This window comes from Rhinoderma darwinii, unplaced genomic scaffold (genome assembly GCF_050947455.1).
Source record: "Rhinoderma darwinii isolate aRhiDar2 unplaced genomic scaffold, aRhiDar2.hap1 Scaffold_3336, whole genome shotgun sequence".
Taxonomy (NCBI): domain Eukaryota; kingdom Metazoa; phylum Chordata; class Amphibia; order Anura; family Rhinodermatidae; genus Rhinoderma; species Rhinoderma darwinii.
The window spans coordinates 16,902-33,802 of record NW_027463405.1 but is presented as its reverse complement, the minus strand read 5'-3'; positions in this window follow the sequence as shown (position 1 = coordinate 33,802).

Sequence of the window (16,901 nt, the reverse complement as noted above, 5' to 3'; positions counted from 1 at the left end):
TAACATTTCCATGTGCTGGCCACTAGAGGGAGCAATTCTCAAAATTGCCGCATTGGCATGTGGTAAAGCAACCTCATTGCCTTATGCTGCAAATTTGTAGTAGACACACTCGCTCTAGTGTCCTCACAGAATCCCCCCTCCTTTATCCTGCCTAGTGCCAGGAGAAAGAAGGGGGTTGAATCTTCAAACCTCCTACACTGTGTGCCGCCATTTTCTGAGCGAATGCACAGTGTAGGAAGATTAGATACAGTGCTCAGCAGAAAGTATAACACTAACATACACACACATCACATACACAAACATAACTTACCTGCTCCTGCCGCCGCCTCCGCCCTGCCGCTCCTAGTCCTTGCATCTGCGCTGCCTTCAACATATGGCCGGAAGCCGCGACCGGAAGTCGTCATCTTACTGTCCGGCCGTGGCTTCCGGTCCACATGAAAATAGCGCTGGATGTCGCTCTACTAAAGACCTTTCTTTTGATCTGTGTGGGAGTGGCGCATGCGCCGTTCCCACACAGATGGCATACACTATAGTGAATGGAACGGCTCCCGTTCGCATTCTCTAAGGGAATGTATGTGCCGTATTCCATCTCTGTATGTGTCGTTAATGGACAGATACAGAGATGAAAAAAAAAATGGCAGCCCACATAGAGAAGTAAAAGAAGGAAAAAAGTAAAAAGTACAACAAAAAAACACAAATAAATACAATTTATTTTAATGACATACTAAAAGCAATATTATATATATATATATATATATATATATATATATATATATATATATATATATAAAAAAAAACATTTCCGTGACACCTTCCCTTTAAAAGGGTTTTCCACGTTCTGACAACTGATGACCTATCCACTGGATAGGTCATCAGTATATGATCGGTGCGTGAACCTTTTAGAAGGTTAATCTTTACCCGCTAAGGTGGAAGGGTTGGTTCCAATGCCTAGTTATGGTGGTGTCTGAGGAAATAAAGGTCCTTTTAGACGTCCCGATACTGACCATGAAAACCAGCACCAATCGACGATACAGCGTGTCACAAGGAGCAATCATCGTTAATGTATGGGGGCAAACAATCGTTACTACACCAGACCCCGCACCGATCCACCACTCCAGCTGCCTCTGGGCACCGGACAACACTGCCGGAAGTAGATGGCTCCGGTCAAAGAATAGAGGCCGAGCTGCAGTTCTGCCGAACGGCTGCTATGCAGTGATCTGAGCAATCTGCTTCCGGCAGTGTTGTCCAGTGCCCGGAGGCAGCTGGACTGGCAGATCGGTGCGGGGTCTGGTGTAGTAACGATTGTTTGCCCCCATACATTAACGATGATTGCTCCTTGTGACACGCTGTATCGTCGATTGGTGCTGGTTTTCATGGTCAGTATCGGGACGTCTAAAAGGACCTTTATTTCCTCAGACACCACCATAACTAGGCATTGGAACCAACCCTTCCACCTTAGCGGGTAAAGATTAACCTTCTAAAAGGTTCACTATGTACACATAAGGGCTGACGGTGAAAACACAGAGGTGCTCACCATATATCCAGCGTATAACTGTGTCCTCCAAATCTTACGGAGCAGGTGTTGTTCTAGATTCCTCTTTATATCCCAGACACGTTCATACCATTTTAGACAATGAATCGACATATCGCAAACTTGTGGCGAAACCAAGCACCGCATGTAAGGAATCTTTAAAAAATCTGCTAGAAGAAGGAATTGGATCAGGAGTATTAGCCAACAAACAGGCAGAATACTTACTGATAGAATTCTCTATTGTTCCCATATTCCATGGGATGCCAAAAATCCATAAATTTGCATGGTCTTGAAACTTGGGTTATCTGTGATGTAGTTGGCTAGTACTCCTGCAAACAGGCCTGCCATCAGGGTAGTACCGCTGGTACTACTGTCAGGGGCCTGGCCACAAAAGTAAAATAAAGTGGGCAGCCGCCGCTCATCAAGGTTATGATTAGCGTTAATTGGTTTGTAGAAAGGAATGGGATCCATGCAGGGGCCAGCTCCGCAACTTGGTGAGTGACTGTTTTAAAGCAGTAGATTCAGTTTAATAATTTTTTTCATGTTGCCCCTCTGCTCCCACCTTCCCACCTGTCTCTCTCCCCTTCCCCTCCCCAGACCCCAGTCAAGCGTCATATTCACTCTGGCCCAACTCCCGCCTCGGCCACTTTCCGTTCTCTTAGCCTACTCCTCCGCCTACATCCTGGTATAATAGCTAAAGAAAATTACCCTATGAGGTTTAGAGTCAGTTAGTTATATGTCAACATTTTGATCTAAGGTTTGCACACCATGACAGTCGGTAGTCATGTAGACTGGACACTTCCATGATTTGAATACGCTGTGACGTGGCACATTAGGTCACGGGAACGTGGTGTAAAGGATCTGCCAGACACAGCTTCTGTGTCGACGCCCGTGGTTAATCAGTCTGCATCTGCTCCTAGGTCTGATAGAGTGACTCGATCTGCTACCACTCAGGCTGGTAGGCTCAGGAGTGGGAGAACCTATTACAGCCTGGCCAGACGGTTCTAGCTCCCGGCCTCGGTCTATTTATACCTTCATTTCCTGCTTGTCTTTGCCTGTGATTCTTTCCTGTTTTCTGGCACTGCTGCTCCTGCTATTATTATTGACCTTGCTTCATTTTGACCCTGGCTTTACTGACTACGCTCCTGCTCTGTGTTTGGTACCTGGTACACTCCTGTTTTGACTCGACTCGTTCACTACGCCTGTTGCTCACTGTGTTGCCGTGGGCAACTGCCCCATTTCCCTTAGCTTCTGTGTACACTTGTCTGTTTGTCTGTCGTGCACATATTGAGCGTAGGGACCGTCACCCAGTTGTACGCCGTCGCCTAGGACGGGCCGTGCAAGTAGGCAGGGACTGAGAGGCGGGTAGATTAGGGCTCACCTGTCTGTATCCCTACCCCATCATTACACGTGGTATCTAGGTTACATCAACACTTTCATGACGTATCTTGTGGTTCACGCTTGGGCATTGGAGATGAAGAAGACTGGAAGAAGTCATCATGGCGTTCTGGGCCAGCTGAAGAAGAAAAGAGAACGTGAACGACTCCAATCTAAGAAGATGTCACATGTGAGTCACTGAATTTCACTGCACTGTATTCACTTATATGGTCTGCAGAATGCCTGTGTAAGACTGATATCTGTCACAATATGGTGGGAATACTGGTCTTTGTTTTACAACACACGTTTTTAGTACACATTTAAGAGTGTTTAAATTATTTCTATATAGTTGAAGGGTAGACCCCCAAGAATTATTTCCTTTGGTGGGTCCAAGGTACCTCAGTCAGACACTGAGTGTACAGATCCTTGCATTAAGATATTGTATTACTGTCTGTAGCCTTAGACGAGAATTTATTAACCTTGCTAAGCCTCTTATCTGGCATAGAAAAATCCCAAAAGTGCAGGAAAGTTTTCGGTCACTTTTCGCTGCCTTTGGCACTGTTTTGAAAAGTGTGTGGCGCTTTGCGGAAAGGGCCGACAATTTTACTATCATTTACGCCAGTAACGGGCGTAATGTAAAGCAGAAATCAACGCCAGCTCCGAGCTAGTGTACAATTTTACATTGAGTGTGCAACAAAAGGCCTAAGCCAGACCCTGTATCTCCCCCACTAATCAGACTGTTTTGTGCCACAAGACATGTGTTTTGCCCACACCCCTAAAAAAAACAAAAAAAAAGATATATATATCTGAGACAGCGTATCTATAAGGGTATATTCACACGCTGTGTTTTCAGGCGTATTTCGGAGCGTAAACGCCTTCAAATACGCCTGAAAAATCGGTAGCCCAATGCCTTCAAACATCTGCCTATTGTATTTTAAAACGGCACGTAAAAAGAAGGAGCATGTCACTTCTTGAGCCGTTTTTGGAGATGTTTTTCATTGTGTCAATGGAAAAACAGCTCCAAAAACAGCTAGAAAAAAACACCTCAAAAAACGTTTACAGCTTCAAAAACGGCTGTAAATCAAAGGCTGTGTTCTCTGAAAACAGCTCTGTAATTTTCAGCCATTTTTGACTTTGCGTGTGAACCCTAAGACTATGACACCTGATAGCTCTGCTACTTGATAGGAGACAGCGGCTCAGCAGACAGTATCACATATAATATGCTGAGATACAACGGCTTAGCAGACAGTATCACACATGCTAGCCCCAATTAAAAGGTTAATTGGGAAAAAATGTCTTATAGTGTTTTTCGATAAAGGTCACTTGAACTGGTATCATTTAAACAGTTAACCGATGAATGACGCTGTTTACGTGGAATTTACCCTGCGGCCTAATGTACCATATAAAGTATTAAAAAAACAATGTAAAAAAACCTACATTTTGTGGGGTGAATTGAACAAAAAACCTGTAATTCCGCCATTTCTGTTTTGATTTTACAGTGTTCATCGGGTGGCATGAATTGCATGATAACTTGATTCTGCGTGTCGTTACGATTATGGCGATACCAAATTTATATAGTTTTATTTTTTACTAAATAATTTGTTTTTGTGACGCTGCATTCGAAGATGAACTGCATAGTTTTTCAATGCAACAGCACTTCATAGGGCGGGAAGGGGTTAAAACCCACTCTCTGAAGCCCCCCTTCAAGATACATTTCAACTAATCTGGTCCCCATGGCAGAAATATGTCTTTCCATCTGGCACCTCCAGCAGACTCCTTTCAGTCTAGTTTGATATCTTTTACCTCAGAGTTCCTCTTTTTCCCTTTTTTTACTTTCTTCTTTCCCTCTCCCCTTCTTCTCCTTCTCCCCCCACTTTATTTTAACTATTTCTAACAGGAGCTGTGCAGAGTTATAAAAATATGGCTGCTTTCTTCCAAAAACAGCACCACACCTATCCACAGGTTGTATCTGGTATTGCAGGTTAGCTCCATTGAAGTGAATGGTAATGAGCTGTAATACCACACACAACCTATGGACAGGTGTGGTGCTGGTTTTTGGAGAAAGCAGATAAGTTATCTCATCCTGGAGAACTCTTTGTCATGGATAGTTCTTGTGCGGAGATGCTCCCTGCATTATCCCTTTTCCTTTATGGCCGCTGATATGTTCTATTCAGCTTTATGGCCTCTGTACTAAGTTCATTTTCAGTCATTAAAGGGTTAACACTTCAGACCACTGTGGGTGACGTCACAATGTATGAGTTGTGCAGTGGTAATAAATTCCTGTAGTAATGATGATGAAGGTGCTGATGTCATAAATACAAATGTTTATGACATAAAGAAGATTCCATATTAGAAAGTTTTACTGCCACATTCAGCGCCATATTGGATGGGACTGAGGACCTTGAGCTTGACTTCCCCACCAATACCGACCTGAAGTAATTTGGAGGTTCTAGCAGGGAAACCCTTCACCCCAGACCACTTCTTCATCACATCCTCTTCATACGGGTTGTCTGTAATAGAGGGGGGTTTCCAGCAGGAGATCCCCCTCTATTAGCCAGAGCGGAGACAGATGCTACAAGGAGGCATCTGGAGGACCCGTCTCATCCGTGGATCGCACATTAATTTTAATGGGTGCCCAGGAAGAGAGACACCCGCCTAGCCATCCAGATCAGCCGATCTATGTGTTTTATGTCGTTCGTTCGTTCGTTCGTTCGTTCGTTCGTTCGTTCGTTCGTTCGTTCGTTCGTTCGTTCGTTCGTTCGTTCATTCATTGTATTGTCTTTCCTTAAAAATCTGAGAAAACGTATAAATTCTGTTACAAATTATATTTTGGCACCTTCTAAGCCTAAAGGAAGGGCAATCCTCCAGCCATGGTTTCCCTAGAGGTTTCCCCCACAGGGGGTTTTTCCTTTCCTGCGTGCTGGAGGGTGACTCTTCGTGAGTCGGAGGTTTGCCATTTTGGGTTTGGTCATATAATATAATAAAAGTTTTGACCATTTCACACCCAATTATAATGTTTTGTGTCTTTATTTTGCATTCTTTGGTTTGGTGATTGGGATTCTGGGTCTATTACATATCACAAAATCATAAGGCCGGACATCTACTTCCCACACTGACATAGAATGGAGACAACAAGCGTTGCAGCACAATTAAGTGTACACATCCTTACATTAAGATATTGTATTACGGTCTGTAGCCTTTGGGGGAAATATATTAACCTTTCTACAACAGTTTATTAGCGTAGAAAATTCACAAAATACGCAAATGTCATAATTTTTGGGGGCAAAAAATGAGCGGGGCTTAGCAGAAATGGCCAACAATTTTACTATAATTTACGCCAGTAACTGATGTAAATTATAGCAGAAATCTATATGTATAATGCCACACAGATTTATCTCTGGGGGGCGTAACAAGGCAAAGGTCCGTGCCGGACCCATACCTCCCCCCCAATCAGACTGTATGCCCCCCCAATCAGACAATAAAATACATTTTAAAAATGTACTTTAAATGTACAGCAGGCCGCGGCACATAGAAAGTACTGATGATAGGCCGCGTTGCAGCTAAAAGATGCGACACATTTATTAAGAGTCGTTCGCCTGTTAATAAATGTGTTGCATCTTACTCCAGCAAACTGTTTAATAGGACTGGTGTATGAAACGCCAGTATTAAAGGGAATGTGTCGCTAGGAATTTTTTTTTTTTTCAGTTAAACAGTTAGTATATAAGTGATTAAACATTGTTTTAATTTTTTAATTTTTTCACAAGTCAGGAAATATTATAAATCAGATTCTAATTTATAACATTTCCATGTGCTGGTCACTAGAGGGAGCAATTCCCAAAATTGCAGCATTGGCATGTGGTAAAGCAACCTCATTGCCTTATGCTGCAAATTTGGAGTAGGCACACTCGCTCTGCCCCAGCACACACCAGTAAACATACCTACCAACTTTCAAGTATCTAATCTAAGTAATCTCCGCCCACACATACCCGGTTCAGCCCACTCATTATTATGTTCCCATAGGACCCCCTACACAGTATAATGACAAATAGCTGCCCCCATACAGTTTAATGCCCCCTTAGCTACCCCTAGTACCAGTGCGCACATATAAAGTGCCAGTGCCCATATAGATAGTGTCACACACAGTGCCCATGTAGATGGTGCCACTCCCCCAGGGATTCCACTCCAGGAGGAGCCCCTGCCGTCACTGTCCATATATGGACAGTGACGTAAGGCATTCCCTATAGGAGCAGAATCTCTGTCCAGAGCGTCGGCCACGCTGTGGCCAAGGATTGCTCTCCAGGAGGAGCCCTTGATGTAATTGTACATATATGGAAAGTGACATCAGGGGTTCCGCCTAGGAGCGGAATCCCCGGCCAGACCATCGGCAATGCAAAGGCAGTGGATTCCGTTCCAGGAGTAGTCCCCGACGTCAATGTTCATATATGGATAGTGAGACAAGGGGCTCCGCACTTAAAGTAGCGCTGTGCCCGGGAATTCCTCGGCAAGTGGTACTAATACAGAAGCAGGGAGCTGACGATCCCTTTCATTAGCATTGGATTAAACTGTATCTGCATCCTGAGGACGCAGATACAGTTGACACCAAGACATACCACCGGCCGCTTGGGACAGCGTAACAGCGCCCAGAATCCTGGACTACCCCCTATATCCGGGACGGTTAGGAGGTATGCAGTAATTAGGACCATGCACATGCGCAGATTCCACAGTAAATGCTTGTTCATGAGCCTGCAAAGGAGGAGCTGCTCAGTTTGCCATTAGGATGATGACTGACGGATAAGGCCTCGTTCACATCTGCACTATTGTCTCTGGTAAAATCACGGTCCCCCGCCTGACGGAAAGCCAATGGAACCCACTAAAGTCAATGGGTTCTGTCGGCAGGTGGCGGTGTCCGTTGTGCGACGGAACAGTTGCTTCCGTTATTCCTTTGTTCTGCACCACTGATGGAGGAGAACAACGAAACACACCAACGCAGGTGTGAACAGGGCCTTAGAGAGATAACTGAATACAGCAGCTGGCCATGAACTGAAATACACTGCAGGTACAGAAGACAAATGGTAGACCAATTAGAAATGTGATTTATTTTACAAAATACATACAAGGCAATTAAAAAAAAACTGTGCAAAGGTGTACATAGCCTTTAAGGGTATGTGCACACAATAGCAGGCTTTTACGTCTGAAAAGACAGACTGTTTTCAGGAGAAAACAGCTGCCTTGTTTCAGACGTAAATGCTCCTCCTCGCATTTTGCGGGGCTTCTCTGACAGCCGTAAATTTTGAGCTGTGCTTCATTGAGTTCAATGAAGAAACGGCTCAAATTACGTCTGAAAGAAGTGCCCTGCACTTCTTTTGACGAGGCTGTATTTTTACGCGTCGTCGTTTGACAGCTGTCAAACGACGACGCGTAAATGACAGGTTGTCTGCACAGTACGTCGGCAAACCCATTCAAATGAATGGGCAGATGTTTGCCGACGTATTGTAGCCTTATTTTCAGATGTAAAAGGAGGCATAATACGCCTCGTTTACGTCTGAAAATAAGTCGTGTGAACCCAGCCTAAGCAATCAGGAGGCATATTTTCAGATTCTGCTGGACTTCTCCCATATACCGGCATTTCAGGCATCCTATTGGTCCACGGTGTCCTCAATGCCCACCCCATTTACTTCTTCTTTAGCCACAATGCCCGCACGCCACAGCAAGCTGACAGTGCCCGCCCTAATGGTATATACAGGGGTGATGGAGATTTTATACTGAGATAATGGTAGGCTGGTTCATACACGGATAATGGTGGTTATATATGGGGATGATGGCTGATATATACAGGGATGATGGGAGTCCCTTATATAACCCCCATATTCCCTGTATATTACCCCCAAAAGGGGAGATCAGCAGCACATCGCAGTCCAAAACTCATGGAAAACTATTTTATGTTTCACCCATCCCACCCATCGCTGGATGTGGGTATACTAGGACACATGACTAATATGATAATATTTTAATATAGAATTGTACATCCTAGTATAATAGCTAAAGAAAATTAGCTTATGAGGTTTAGAGTTAGTTATATGTCGAAATTTTGATCTAAGGTATGCGCACCGTGACGGGCGGTAGTCATGTAGACTGAACGCTTCCATGATTTGAATAAGCTGTGACGTGGCACATTGGGTCACGTGAACGTGGTATACAGGTTACATCAACACTTTCATGACATATCTTGTGGTTCGCGCTTGGGCATTGGAGATGAAGAAGACTGGAAGTCAACATGGTGTTCTGGGTCGGATGAAGAAGAAAAGAGAACATGAACGACTCCATTCTGAGAAGATGTCACCTGTGAGTCACTGAATTTCACTGCACTGTATTCACTTACACTACCGTTCAAAAGTTTGGGGTCACCCAGACAATTTTGTGTTTTCCATGAAAACTCACACTTATATTTATCAAATGAGTTGCAAAATGACTAGAAAATATAGTCAAGACATTGACAAGGTTAGAAATAATGTTTTTTTATTTGAAATAATAATTTTCTCCTTCAAACTTTGCTTTCGTCAAAGAATGCTCCATTTGCAGCAATTACAGCATTGCAGACCTTTGGCATTCTAGCTGTTAATTTGCTGAGGTAATCGGGAGAAATTTCACCCCATGCTTCCAGAAGTCCCTCCCACAAGTTGGATTGGCTTGATGGGCACTTCTTGCATACCATACTGTCAAGCTGCTCCCATAACAGCTCTATGGGGTTGAGATCTGATGACTGCGCTGGCCACTCCATTACAGATAGAATACCAGCTGCCTGCTTCTTCCCTAAATAGTTCTTGCATAATTTGGAGGTGTGCTTTGGGTCATTGTCCTGTTGTAGGATGAAATTGGCTCCAATCAAGCGCTGTCCACAGGGTATGGCATGGCGTTGCAAAATGGAGTGATAGCCTTCCTTATTCAAAATCCCTTTTACCTTGTACAAATCTCCCACTTTACCAGCACCAAAGCAACCCCAGACCATCACATAACCTCCACCATGCTTGACAGATGGCGTCAGGCACTCTTCCAGCATCTTTTCAGTTGTTCTGCGTCTCACAAATGTTCTTCTGTGTGATCCAAACACCTCAAACTTCGATTCGTCTGTCCATAACACTTTTTTCCAATCTTCCTCTGTCCAATGTCTGTGTGCTTTTGCCCATATTAATCTTTTCCTTTTATTAGCCAGTCTCAGATATGGCTTTTTCTTTGCCACTCTGCCCTGAAGACCAGCATTCCGGAGTCGCCTTTTCACTGTAGACGTCGACACTGGCGTTTTGCGGGTACTATTTAATGAAGCTGCCAGTTGAGGACCTGTGAGGCATCTATTTCTCAAAGTAGAGACTCTAATGTACTTGTCTTGTTGCTCAGTTGTGCAGCGGGGCCTCCCACTTGTCTTTCTACTCTGGTTAGAGCCTGTTTGTGCTGTCCTCTGAAGGGAGTAATACACACCGTTGTAGGAAATCTTCAGTTTCTTGGCAATTTCTCGCATGGAATAGCCTTAATTTCTAAGAACAAGAATAGACTGTCGAGTTTCACATGAAAGCTCTCTTTTTCTAGCCATTTGGAGAGTTTAATCGAACCCACAAATGTAATGCTCCAGATTCTCAACTAGCTCAAAGGAAGGTCAGTTTTATAGCTCCTCTAAACAGCAAAACTGTTTACAGCGGTGCTAACATAATTGCACAAGGGTTTTCAAGTGTTTTCTAATCATCCATTAGCCTTCTAACACAGTTAGCAAACACAATGTACCATTAGAACACTGGAGTGATGGTTGCTGGGAATGGGCCTCTATACACCTATGTAGATATTGCATTAAAAACCAGATGTTTGCTGCTAGAATAGTCATTTACCACATTAACAATGTATAGAGTGTATTTCTGATTAATTTAATGTTATCTTCATTGAAAAAAACTGTGCAAATAAGGAAATTTCTAAGTGACCCTAAACTTTTGAACGGTAGTGTATATATATTTTTTTAATTTAACTGTCCAATGGGAGGCCAGGGTTTGGTCAGATGAAGGGGGGGGGGGCAAAGTATGAGGTCCAGCACGGGCCTCTACCTTGCTATGCCCCATGGAGTGAAATCTATGTTAGCGAGGAGCTGGCGTAGACTTTCACTATAATTGACGCCAGTTTTCTGGGGTTAATCATAATAAATTTGTTGGCTCACAGCCCCTTTGCCTTTACCACGCCCCATTTCTTAAAAAGTGTGAAAACTGGCGTAGAAAGTCTCTTATGTCTCTGTGTCCTTTCCCACAAAGCAAAGTTTGAAGGAGAAAATTATTACTTCAAATAAAAATCATTATTTCTAACCTTGTCAATGTCTTGACTATATTTTCTAGTCATTTTGCAACTCATTTGATAAATATAAGTGTGAGTTTTCATGGAAAACACAAAATTGTCTGGGTGACCCCAAACTTTTGAATGGTAGTGTACATACTGCACACACTACATCTACACAATGCACACATACTTACATACTTGCCATGATTAAGAACGCAGATCGCGTTCGAAACGCGTAGGCTTGGGTATCTACCCTGACTATTTGCACCTTGGGACTGCGTCTCCCCTCCGATTTTAAGATCTTTCTTCAATAAACATGGGACTCTCATTTCCCTTTTAAATTACTATCAGCGCTGGATCATTTTTTCTCCTACATTGCTGTTCCTTACCGGGGGGCCGTCGCGGGGATCCGAGTGACGCTGCTGGAGACGCAGACCAGTGAGCTGGAGGTTCTCTCCCTGTTTCTAATACATACATACATACAAACATACTGCACACACCATCTACACACTGCATACATACCTATACATAATGCACACATGTTACATATTCACACACTGCACACATACATACATACATACATACATACATACATACTGCCCACACTGCATACATATATACTGCCCACACGCTACATATACACACACTGCACACATACATACTGCACACATACATACTGCACACACACTGCACATATATATACTGCACACATACATAAATACTGCCCACACACTACAGATACACACAATGCACATATACAGTGAAGGAAATAAGTATTTGATCCCTTGCTGATTTTGTAAGTTTGCCCACTGTCAAAAACATGAACAGTCTAGAATTTTTAGGCTAGGTTAATTTTACCAGTGAGAGATAGATTATATAAAAAAGAAAACAGAAAATCACTTAGTCAAAATTATATATATTTATTTGCATTGTGCACAGAGAAATAAGTATTTGATCCCCTACCAACCATTAAGAGTTCAGCCTCCTCCAGACCAGTTACACGCTCCAAATCAACTTGGTGCCTGCATTAAAGACAGCTGTCTTAAATGGTCACCTGTATAAAAGACTCCTGTCCACAGACTCAATTAATCAGTCTGACTCTAACCTCTACAACATGGGCAAGGCCAAAGAGCTTTCTAAGGATGTCAGGGACAAGATCATAGACCTGCACAAGGCTGGAATGGGCTACAAAACCATAAGTAAGACGCCGGGTGAGAAGGAGACAACTGTTGGTGCAATAGTAAGAAAATGGAAGACATACAAAATGACTGTCAATCGACATCGATCTGGGGCTCCATGAAAAATATCACCTCATGGGGCATCCTTGATCCTGAGGAAGGTGAGAGCTCAGCCGAAAACTACACGGGGGGAACTTGTTAATGATCTCAAGGCAGCTAGGACCACAGTCACCAAGAAAACCATTGGTAACACATTACGCCGTAATGGATTAAAATCCTGCAGTGCCCGCAAGGTCCCCCTGCTCAAGAAGGCACATGTACAGGCCCGTCTGAAGTTTGCAAATGAACATCTGGATGATTCTGAGAGTGATTGAGAGAAGGTGCTGTGGTCAGATGAGACTAAAATTGAGCTCTTTTGCATTAACTCAACTCGCCGTGTTTGGAGGAAGAGAAATGCTGCCTATGACCCAAAGAACACCGTCCCCACTGTCAAGCATGGAGGTGGAAACATTATGTTTTGGGGGTGTTTCTCTGCTAAGGGCACAGGACTACTTCACCGCATCAATGGGAGAATGGATGGAGCCATGTACCGTCAAATCCTGAGTGACAACCTCCTTCCCTCCACCAGGACATTAAAAATGGCCCGTGGCTGGGTCTTCCAGCACGACAATGACCCAAAACATACAGCCAAGGCAACAAAGGAGTGGCTCAAAAAGAAGCACATTAAGGTCAAGGAGTAGCCTAGCCAGTCTCCAGACCTTAATCCCATCGAAAACTTATGGAGGGAGCTGAAGATCGGAGTTGCCAAGCGACAGCCTCAAAATCTTAATGATTTACAGATGATCTGCAAAGAGGAGTGGGCCATCATCATCAACTACTAAAAATGTCTGACTGCTGTGCTTGCCAACAAGGGTTTTGCCACCAAGTATTAAGTCTTGTTTGCCAAAGGGATCAAATACTTATTTCTCTGTGCACAATGCAAATAAATATATATAATTTTGACAATGTGATTTTCTTTTTTTTTTTTTTTATATAATCTATCTCTCACTGGTAAAATTATCCTAGCCTAAAAATTCTAGACTGTTCATGTCTGTGACAGTGGGCAAACTTACAAAATCAGCAAGGGATCAAATACTTATTTCCTTCACTGTACATACTGCACACACATACATACTGCACACATACATACATACATACATACATACTGCACACACATACATACTGCAAACACACACATACATACTCCACACATACATACATACTGCACACATACATTCAGCACACATACATCCATACATACATACATACATATTGCACATATACATACTGCACACACATACATACTGCACACACACATACATACTGCACACATACATACTGCACACATACATACTGCCCACACTGCATACATATATACTACCCACACGCTACATATATACACACTGAACACATGCATACTGCACACATACATACTGCACACACTACACATACTGCACACATACATACATACATACATACATATTGCACATATACATACTGCACACACATACATACTGCACACATACACATACATACTGCACACATACATACCTATATACATACTGCACATATACATACTGCACACATACATACATACATACTGCAGACATACATGCATACATATATACTGCCCACACGCTACATATACACATACTGTACACATACATACTGCACACACTGCACATACACATACTGGACACATACATATATCCATATTACACATACATACTGCACATACATACATACATACATACATACATACATACATACTGCACACATAGATACTGCACACATCCATACTGCACACAGACACACTGAATACATACATACATACATGCTGCACACATACATACTGAATACATACATACATACTGCACACATACAAACATACTGCCCACACACTGCATATACACACAATGCACATATACACACTGCAAACATACATACTGCACACATACATACTGCATACATACATACATACATACTGCACACATACATACATACATACATACATACATACATACTGCACACATACATACTGCACACACACATACTGCCCACACACTACATATACTCAAACTGCACATATATATATACTGCACACATACATAAATACTGCCCATGCACTACAGATACACACAATGCACATATACATACTGCACACATATACATACTGCACATATACATACATACATACACACATACATACTGCACACATACACACATAGATACTGCACACATCCATACTGCACACATACACACTGAATAAATAAATAAATACATACATACATACATACATGCTGCACACATACATACTGAATAAATAAATACATACATACATACATACTGCACACATACAAACATACTGCCCACACACTGCATATACACACAATGCACATATACACACTGCACACATACACACTGCACACATACACACTGCACACATACATACTGCACACATACATACTGCATACATACATACATACATACATACATACATGCATACTGCCCACATACTACATATACACACATTGCACACATACATACTGCACACATACACTACACACACACTACATATATATACAAAATGCACACAAATATACACACGCACTCGCACAAATATTACATACACACACAAACTACATATACACACACATATAGAGCCATTACACACACACTACATACATACATACATACATACATACATACATACATACATACATTGAGTCACACTCCAGTCACCTCTTTGTCTTTAGACACATTGACACTTATCTCCTTCCTGTAGACTGCTTCTTCGGCAACTTCTGTCTCCTCTGACTTCTTCAGCACGGGGTGGTGCTCCAGTGCTGGGGGGAGGGGTGTACAGAGGGAGATTAGGAACTGAAGGGGCTATCAAGGGAGTACTGGGCTGTACAGGGTTTAGTAGACATTTTAGCAGCAGCAGCAGCTATGCAGGTCAGTGGTGCAGACACAGTGAAGGAGCCGGGTGCTGCTGACCTGTACAGCTGCTGGGCAGTGAATTAGATACAGAGCAAGCCACCGGGCAGGGGCTTCACATATCAGCAGTACAAGCTGAAGTAACGGCAGCCCAGCGTCCTGCTCTGCATAGATTCTCCTGTGTCACCTGTCAGGTCCCAGCCAAGCCGCACTCTCTCCGCTGTCGGATTTCCTCCTCTCCGTTGTCCTCTCTGGTGGGTAGGAGGCCCCTGCTAGTACTACAGACCAGACGTGGTGCGCGGAGGCTGGGAAGGCTGCTAACAATGTTCTACATGAGAGGTCATCACGCAGCCACAACTGGCATATGTGCAGCTCCTTGCACAACAAAAAAATATAGAAATCACGGACGCATTCTTTTTATTCCGGACAGTTGCCAAAAGTCCTCTCATTTCACGGACTGTCCATGAATTTCACGGACTGTCCATATATGGATAGTGATGCCGTGATGACAGCAGCGACAGCACCCGGCGGCCGAGTGGGCCCCCCCAAGGGTAATGGGCCCTGGAACTTGCCCGGGTTCGCCGGGTGCTGACGACGGCCCTGACTATACCCACACATATATAAACACACACAGAGGCATAAATATATATACACTAACATAGAGACATATGTACACATATACACACACATACTGGAACATATACACACACACACACACACACACACACACACACACACACACACAGACACATACATACAACACACATAGCAGAGGTCGTAGCTAGGTTCTCCAGTACCCGGGGCAAAGATTCAGTTTGGCGCCCCCCCAACCTCTTTCCCGACATCTCCTTCCACCCTCGCCATGTTTGTTTTCTCTACCAATCAATGACGTGTCATTTATTTTCCATATTTTTTTTATGTAACCCGAGCATAAAAACATTTGTACATTTTACAAGCAATATAGTTCTATACACAACACCAGAACCAAGCTCATTACATATGTACAGTTCCAGAACAAATCTCATTAGATATATACAGCACCAGAACCAAGCTCAGTACATGAATACAGGACCAGAACAAAGCTCAGTACAAATACATTTCAGTACAGAGATCATTTGCAAAGTCAGGTTAGCAGCTTCCAGTATGACCAGAATTATGGTAATCATATTCTGGGAGTTGCTTATACCCCAAAAAATAGTACCCTCCACCATCTGTAAAGATCATACAGTAATAATTAGGCTTCGTTCTCACCTGCATCGTGGTTCCGTTCATGGGTTCCGTCAGACCTTTCCGTCAGGGGAACCTACGAACGGAAACCAAACGGAAACCATAGCATTCTGTTACCATTTCAATGGTAACGCTTCCGTTGCTAATGGTTTCTGTTTGTCTCCGTTTCACAAGGTTTTCGTTTTATTGGCGGTATCAATAGAGTAGTCGACTGTATCCACCTATAATCTATCACATCTAACTTAGATGTGATGTATTACAGGTGGATCCAGCATGTCAGACACACAGGACACACAGGACCCGCT